The 9,644-nt window shown below is 31.0% G+C and overlaps 1 pseudogene; it reads right to left on the bottom strand.

The window, feature by feature from the left end:
- The window catches only part of LOC111728996, a 164,703-nt pseudogene extending 155,408 nt beyond the window's left edge, over nt 1-9,295 (bottom strand).
- Nucleotides 9,296-9,644: the final 349 nt, after the last annotated feature.

Here is a 9,644-nt window from a genome sequence, read left to right as displayed (position 1 = left end):
TATCTTTTAAAAATAGTTGACATTTAAAAAATGCAAGCCATTTATAATACATATGCTCATATTAAATGTAAATATATTTGTATGTATATATTTGTCTATTTGCAACCATTTTTAGTGAAATTTATGTTATAGATATATCTTAGAACTTCATATATATTTCATATATGTGTATATATAAAATTTTAACTAATTATTTAATAGGTACATAGATGTAGCATTTGTTAATAGCCAGTTACTGTATTTGGATGTATATTTTTGTTGTTGTTCCTGTAAGAAATATATATTGAACATTTACTTGCAGTGTTTTTATGTCAAAATGTGTATATTTATATAAATTTTGTATAAATTTATACAAATTTAGACTATTTGTACTATATGTACAAATGTATTTTTCTTTATAGATGAACCTATACTTCGGATTTTTGCTTGAAGAGCAATTACTGGGTCTAAAATATCATCTATATTATCAAGCATTATTGAAGACTGTTGCATTGATTCATATTCCTAACAGCCTTATTCTACAAAAAAGAATAAAATTGTCATTATATATTTTATAAATGGTTTCTCCTTATTGTCTAAATTTACCTTTGAAGTGCCAAAAATACTTTATATATTCATATTTGGCATCTCTTCATGAACAGTTTATATTCTTTGTCTATTTTGATGATTTCAATAATTATATTCCACACATAGGCAGTCTTTGTATATTGCAGATAAAATTTCATTATTTATTTGCTACAAATATATTCTCGTTTTTGTTTTTAATACCTTTTGTTTTGACAATTAGCCATATTTTATAGCTAGTCAAATTTTACCATTTTGATATTATCATGATAATTCAATAATGCTCTATATCAAAACAACCACAAATATTAATGTCATTCATGTCATGGCAATGTCACATGAGCATTTTTTTCTTAGATTTACATCTGTGGGTATTTGGGGTTCAAATGGGCACTGGACAAAGCAGAACTTGGGTCCAAGTAAAAAAGAGACAAAAGTATTGTTTGTATGACTCATCCTCCTAGAACTAGTGACAGGGCATGTTCTTTATGTGGCAAGTGCCACCACAGAAGCACATTTCCAGCCCTTTTCAGATTGTTATATAAATGAAATCACATGATACATAACCTCTTGGTTTGCTTTCCTTCACTTAGCAAAACATATTTAAGATTCATTCTTGCCGTATGAATCAGTGGTTTGGTCTTTTTATTGCTGAATAGTGTTCCATTGCACTGATGTTTGTGTATCCATTTAGCTATTGAAGGACGTCATTGTTATATATAATAATTTTAATTATTATTAGTTTAAACAAAATCATAATATTATTCCATGCTGGTAGGTATTCTTCTATGATATTTTTAATGAGTGCAAAGCCATTGGATTCCATTCTGTGGATATACTACAATTTATTGAAATAATTCCTTATTGATTGTTGACAATTCCCTAAATGAAAATATAAAATAAAAATTTGGAAACAAAATCTTAACTACTTTCATGATTATGTCCTTGTATTATTTTTCTATAAGTCAAATTTTAGAGTAAAATACATACAAACCTTTAGGGCATTTTGACTCAAAATAGAATGAGATTGATTATTTTCTCTGTATTAGTCTTCTCACAATTTTATTTTTATAAATGAAGCATTAGGCTAAAGGAATAACAGAAGAACATAAAAAGAAAGTGAGAAAAGAAGAGATCATATTTCTCAAATTTTATCTCAGACCAAATTGAATGACTGGAATTAATACTAATATAATACATTAGGCCAATTTTATCAAGCATTCAATCCATAGGGATAAAATTATTCACATGTTATGAAAATTTTCTATGTAAGAAAGCTGAATTTTTTCACACATATTCTTATAACACCACTTATAATCAAACTATTCCTTCCCAATATCTGCAGGTAAGATCTTCCATAATATAATATTTAGGTAGAAATCAATCAGTACCAAGACAAAACAATATAGACAATCTGCCAATTTAATGAAACATTAATCAAATTAATAATTTTAATAAAAATAAGAAAAGTGACCTATTTTCTGGGTTGTATTTCTTTCAAAAGATTTATTTCAATCCTATAAGTATAACCTTAATGTTCATGTATAGCTTTCTTCCCAATCAACCAAATGAAGTTCACAGTTGAATTCATATATTGTCAACAATATTTTTTTTCTCTAGAGCTTTGGAAAGTATGAAAACAATAAAACATTTTATGATCACTTTCAATTTTCATTTAAAGCTCTAAGTCCGTGGTGAAGAAAAATTAACATGATATTTTTTACTATCTTGTACTTGTCATAAAATTTTCATTTTAAATAACTATATAAAGTTAAATACTCTATTGAGCTTTATTCCTTAGCTCTTAAATATATATATATATATACATATATATATATATATATATGTTCTTCCTTTGAACCAAGAGGTGGTATATTGTCAGAAGTAAATGAATCTTGAAATTTATAGCCTTCAGAATTTCAGGTTTTCAGATTTTTAGGAAAGCTTGACCTCGGACAAAGGCAATCACCTAACCTTATCATAAAATGATATTATCTATGTTGGCTTCCAGAATTTTTACTTCTTACAGATACATCATGAGTGCAAGTAATAAGAACTAAGATTTATGAGAAAAAAACACTTGTTAATTTTCTGTGGTAATTTTATCAACTTCCCTTCTTGGTTTGCTTCAACTGTACATAAGATAATTGGATTCTATTTTTCATTCTCTTTAAATTTTAAATATTTATGATTCCATGTTACTATTAAAATACAAAAGACACTATTTTATATATTAAGCTACCTCAATGATTAAAGTTCATTTTAAAGTTGAAAGTAATAATAAAATCAATCTCTATAATATGGAAGTAAAATAAATTATCATCTAAAAACTTTGATAACTTTAACTTCTGAATGTATTAGACTCAGAACAGTATGAAGCTTGATAATTTAGCTCAAGAACATAGCACTTAAAACACCTTTTGGATCTTATGTGATTTGTATGAGTGGGTTTTATTATCAACAAGTTCCATTGGATAATAAGATTATAAATATATATGACACTGATTTTTAAAAGTTAAGGGTAAATAAGTAATGCTTTAGGAAAATTACATTCACTTCATTGATAAATACTTAAATTAATGGCATATGACAATTGCCATCTTCTTTTATGCATAAAGAAATGGGCCCTAGATGGATGCACTGCTCTGTTATTAAAAATGTATTAGACTGTAAAACCCTTCTCATATTGTAGACAGAATTAAGAAATTTTCTAATATTGTTAGACAGAACTATACTTAAGCCACTATCAAGAACTCTTGATAGGTATACTATATATGGTAAAAATGTGCATATTACATTATTATTGCTTTTTTGGATATTAACGATATGCTGAAAAAGAAAATATAAGTAATTAAATTTTGGAGTTCATATTATGTTAGATATAGTAATATATTTTCCACATTACCAAGAATTACTTAAGGTTTTATATGTGTGTGTGTAAGTACATTTTTGTACTTAAGCTTTTATATTAATATCATTCTACATGCATTCTTTTGCAACCTGATTAATTTTCTAAATATTATTTAAAAATTTCAGCATTAAACATTAGCTCTAATTTGCACACATTTTAAATCTTAAAGTCTTCTATTTTATAGAGAATCCAGACCCATGAACATGTCTCCTTGTGCACATAAATGAAAGTTTCTCTCACTGATCCTTCAAACATGCCGTGTAACGACTGTCTCTCTCAACTTAGATTAAGAACTCATAATTTTCTAATGAATTTCAATTATGTCTTTTAGAGAGTTACTATTTACTTTCAAGTGTTAAAAATTCCGCCACTCTAAATTAAAACTTTGATCTCATGTCAAACCCAATCATTCTCCACTCACCTGTCTCAGGTACCCGCAAATGGGACGGGGGGTTTATTACTCGGTGGCCCTTTCTCGACTTCTTGCTTTCTTCTTTATCTACTGACTCCTTCAAATCAGGGTGCTCAAAGAAAGCATGAGGGATAAAGATATAAAAATAGTTGTACTTATACAGGGTTGTGTGCTGTTTCTTTAACTAGAAGGGCCCTCTGTCCTGGCAGAGTGTTATGGGAAGGTCACAGGACACTTTCCTCTGCCATTAGCAGTGCTCTCTCTGACTGACACTATGCTCACTCGTGATGAGTCCTTCTCTTGTCGAGTTAGGGGGAGTGTCTGGGGACAGCTCCTGCCTCAGTACTTTCCTATGGGGAAGCCATGAATAAGCCAAGTTAGAAACTTTCTGCACCAGTGAATTTACCCACAGGAAACGTTGCTGCTTGCCATGACAAATGCTTGCAGTGCAGGCTCTGCTCTCAATTGTCCTGTTCAATATCCCGTTCTTAAATGATAACTGGCTTGATAACAAAATACATTGTTGATAATATCTCCATCCTCCTTAAAACTCTGCAAGGCTTTTGTAAGCTCAAACATCTATTATCCTGTCTCTATTTCTTATATGTTACTTTTCTATAGTACTTTATAATCATCTTATTTTATGCACCCCCTAAATGAGTCACCATTAATATGGAGGAGGTGTTTATATAGCCTTTGCTTATTAGATCTGCCCTCAAATGTTATCACTTTCTTTATAAACATTGCTTCTTGAATTCAATATTTTCTATTTCTGGATTCAGCTGCCCTTTTTCTAAAATACATTAAATAGCAGTTCTGTGATGAGGCTTTGCTAATGACAAATTCTCTGCTGTTTTTTTTTTCCTCTTCTTTAAGCCTTTCTCTTGAATTTCAGTCTAGATGGGTTTATAAAATTCTATGTTAAGAGATATTTTAGCCCAGATTTTTCTCAGAATGTCTTATTAAGAAGTCTGTTGTCAGTGCAATTACACTTCTTTTAATTTTTAGTTTTTTCTTTGTTATTTTGTAATGCTACGATATTTTTTGTTGATGTTTATGCATTTTTTCTTGCTAAAGATATATCGAGCTTGTTGAATCAGATAAATTGTTTATTTTATCATTGCAGACAAACATCAGCCATTATTTTATAGGGTTTTTGTTCAAGTCTGTTATCTTTCTGTCAGGAAATACAGCAAAGCATATATTGAACCATTTTCCTCTCTTCTACATTTCAATTATTATGCTGCATTCTTAGCTATTTCCTCCTATCTATAAATTCACTAATTCTCTCATTAAATGTGTCTCTTCTGCTGTTTAGCTAATTTATTTGAGTTTTCTTTTTGCTTCAATGACATTTTTTTTTGTGCAATTTATTTCATTTTCGATGGTGCCTGCTTTTTTTTTCAGTGTATTCTTAAACTTTATAAAAAATAAAACATACTATTATTGATCTAATCTCATTGCTTATTATGTCTGTTGATTCTTGCTTCTGGAAGTTTATTCTTGTATGTGATTTGTAACTTTTTTGTGCGTGTAGCTGAAATTGTCATAATACAGTTGTTATTGTAGTTTTCCCCTTTGAAATCCCTCTTCTCCTGTTCTGTGGGAGCATCCTTCCAAAGCTGTTTGCCTTTGCTTCTTTATAGTTGCAGGAGTTTCATTAACCTGTTTTACATTGTATAACTTTTGCACTTTGATATTTTTCAACACACAAATAACATACATTTTTAACCAGTCTTCATGTGAAGTGAAAATTTAAGCTTTCATATATTTAGGAGAAATTTATTTTGTGGGTCACATTCGATGCAAAGAAAGATTTTTCTTTCCTCTGTACTAAAAGTTTTTTTTTTTTTTTTTTTTTTTTTTTATTGGTCCAGTAAGATTTACTCCTTTAAGATTCCTGGCTCTGGAGGCATCTCTCAGTTCTTATTCTTCAACTTGGAGACTCATGTCCTCATCACTTCTGTGTCAGTATTAACATGAAGGCTCTTGGTGACTAGTCATATCTACTGGAAGTGATCGCACCTGTTTATGGCCTCACTTTGCCAATGAACAATTTCCTCTTTATTTCCAGTAGATGACAATTTTCTCTTCTTCAAAGTTCAATTATACATTCAGAATAATGTTATTTTCTAGGAATTTGAAGCAGGAGGAATTTCAGTTTATATTAATATATTTTTTCACTATACCTAGAACTTTATTTTTAATCATAGTTTATAAAGTTTTTATACAATGTACATCTGTCTTTTCAATTAAATTAGATTGTTAGCGCTATTTCTTTTTCAAAGTTTATCAAAAGCAAGTTAGAGATATTATTGTAATGGTTGCGTGAGATTCTGCCATATATAATGGACATTGATTATGTATTGATTCCTTTATCTACTGAACCTGAATTGTTTTCAATGATAGTTGTTAAACAGATTGTTTTTAAAGCTAATTCCTCGAATATGATTTTTCCACTGTTTGGGTGACATTGATCATTTCTTCGTAACCATACTATATTTTAATTTCCTCAAAGGTGACAGGAAGAAATGATCCTACCTACTTCTTAGGGTTTTCTAATGAACTCTATGAGTTAATGCGCTGTATTGGCTTGGCAAGATTATGCTAGAATAACATATCAACTCAAATCACAGTGGCTTGGCATAAGAAAAATATATTTCTCCTTCATATCAAATCTGACATATATCACTAGAAATCTCTTCTGTTACTTCAGGAAACCAGACTATCTTCATTTTGTAATGTTTTATGTTATCACAAATCATGTGTTCAGACGGCTTCCAAGTTCTTCTTAGAGAAAAAAGAGAGTGAATGAAGTACATAGGTTCATAACTTCTTCAGTCCAGAAACATCGGACCCTTTTACATCCTACTAACCAAAAGCACTCACATGGCCTCAACTTAAATAGCGCAAAGGCTTTAAAATATGGGAAGCGCATGAAGTACTTGATGAGCATTAACTGCTTTACCAAAACATCTAAGGTTTTATAGTAGAGCCTTGCTCATATTAAACACTCAATATATAATAGCTCTTATTGTTATAAATAGCACTGTGATTAATATATTTACATATAAACCTCTGCTACAGTTAGGTTATTTCATTAAGATTCCTGGAAGAACACTTATTATGCTTGAGGGTAGAGGTATTTGTGGGCTTTTTATAAAGGCTGTCAAATTCATTTTGAGAATGAGATTGTTACAAATTTATCATAAGCATTTGTATGTCAATTTTATCAGATAAATGACAATAATAAATATACTTTTCAACATAACTGAATTTTCACATCAACTTTCTAATCTTCATTTCATTAGCTTAACAAATTAAATTTTATCTTAATTTGCATTTATTTAATTACTTTTGTGAAGTTGAACATTTTTCTATGCTTATATTGGTCATTAGATTCTGATCTAGAGAAAATTATCTGTTGTAACCTATGCCCTTGTATCTATTCATGTCTTTAGTGTTTTTCTCTCACCAATTTGTATTGTCTTTTTATTATCAAAAATTAATCCTTTATGTGGATAGTGACTGGAAATGTTTGCCTTCATTTTTCATGGCTCTTTATACTCTAGTAATTTTGGATCTAAAGATGTTCTTAAAATTATTTTTAAGTATAATTTTCCTTTTCTCTCATTTTTGAATATACTATAAATTATGACATTCATTCTTACAATAATCTCATGAATTTATAGATATGGAAGTTGAGGCTTAAAGAGGATAAGTGAAAATGAACATGCTGATGGTCATAGCTTTCATGATACATAACCGGGATGCCAGTCAGCCCTCTATTTAAGATTATTTTTGTAAAATTACTACATAAAAGCCTTCTACTGTGAGCAAAATAATTCTCTTCATCCTCTAAAGCCACCCATGCCATAATTCTTGGAACTCATGACCATGTCACTTTACTTGGCAAATGAGACTTTGTAGATAAAATTAAGGCTATGACCTTGAAATATAGTTACCCTGGATCATACGGGTGGGCCCACTTGAATCACAGGAGCCCTTAACCACAGAGAACTTTTGCAAACTGTAGAAAGGGAGATACAGGTGATGGGATAGTCAGAGAGATACCAAATGTACAACAGGCCATTGCTGGCTCTGAGAAATATGGCACACTATACAACAGCAGTGACAGTCTTTTAGGAGATGAAAGTGGTTGTTGGTTCCCCCTGACAGCCAATAAGGAAATAGCAACCTCAGTACTACATCTGAAAGGTAGTATATTCTGCCAATGACCCAAATGAGTTTAGAAGCTGATTCTTTAGAGAGCCTCCTGATATGTCCTCAGCTGGTGAACATCTTGATGTATGTCTTATGAAACACAGAGCAGAGAAATCAGCTGAGCCAATGTGACTTCTGAACTATAGAATGCTGAGATCATAAATGTGTGTTGTTTTAAGTCACTACATTTGTGGCAATTCGTTGCACAGACACAGGAAATGGAAACACTCCCTTTTAATGAAGTGGGATATGAAATTTCAAAATTCATGCTTTCTACATTGCCTCATTAGGATGTTTCTTATTATTTTTTCTATTCTTCAATTGTATTATGTCTGCTACAGCATGTTTCTGCATACTTTCATAGTAAATCTAGAACGACTGTGTTTGGTATATTCATCCTAGCTCCTCAAAGTTGATAGCCTATTTTCCAGGCCAAGAATGCTTGGCGTGCAGGACTCAGTGATAAGGGCAGTTACTTGGCAGCTGCTGTCCTATAAATGTGATCCTTTATGTTCTTGAGGTATTCTCCAAGGTGCTCCTTGTTTATAAGGCTCATTTTCTGTATATTTTCTGGGACTATTCATCCCAGGACAATTTTCACCCTAGCTTGGCTAAAATTTCAATCCCTAAAATTTTAGAACTTGCTGGAATGTAAATGCAATTTTCAATAATTATTGAGCACATTCAGTTCGGTTACATAGCTGTTTAAGATCTATATTTAGATATGTATCCACTGAGTTGTAGGCAGGTCATTTTTTACTAATGTTTCCCATTATCTTTTTTTTAATTAAACTTTTATTTGGAGATAATTCTAAATTCTCATGCAGTTATAAGAAATAATACAGAGAGATTACATGTATCCATTATCAAGATTCCCCTGCCCCACCAACAGTAACATCTTGCAAAACTGTACTACATCCAGGATACTGACTTTCATACAGTCAAGGTACAAAATCTTGGCCACAAGGATCCCTCATTTTGCTCTTTTATAGCCATACTACTTTCTCAGCCTCATTCTGTCCTTAACTCCTGGCAACCACTAATCTGTTATCCATTTCTATAATTTTGTCATTTCAGGAATTTTATATAAATGGAATTATACAATATGTAACCTGGTATTCAAGATTTACCTCAACATAAATCCCTGGAGATTCGTCCAGGTTGTTCTCGTAGCAATAGCCCATTCCTTTTTATTACTGAGTAGTATTCCTTCATGTGGATTACCACAGTTTGTCTAGCCATTCACCACTGAAGGGCATCTGAGTTGTTTCCAAATTTAGCTATTGTAACTATAACTGCTATAAACTTTGATTTGAACATAAGCCTTCATGTCTCTAAAACAAATTCCCAGAGGTGCAATTTTTGTGTCATTTAGTAGTTGAATGTATAGTTTCATAAGATATCACCAGATTGTCTTCTAGAGTATTTTATATTTCCCACTTACAATGCATCATTATCCAGTTTCTACATATCCTTTCCAGCATGTGATATGGTCATTGGTTTTCATTTTACTCATACTGACAGCTATGTGTT

Source organism: Pteropus vampyrus, unplaced genomic scaffold, assembly GCF_000151845.1.
Source record: "Pteropus vampyrus isolate Shadow unplaced genomic scaffold, Pvam_2.0 Scaffold8, whole genome shotgun sequence".
In the NCBI taxonomy this organism is placed as follows: domain Eukaryota; kingdom Metazoa; phylum Chordata; class Mammalia; order Chiroptera; family Pteropodidae; genus Pteropus; species Pteropus vampyrus.
Note: the sequence above shows the minus strand (reverse complement) of the source record. Positions and strands in the feature narration are given on the sequence as shown.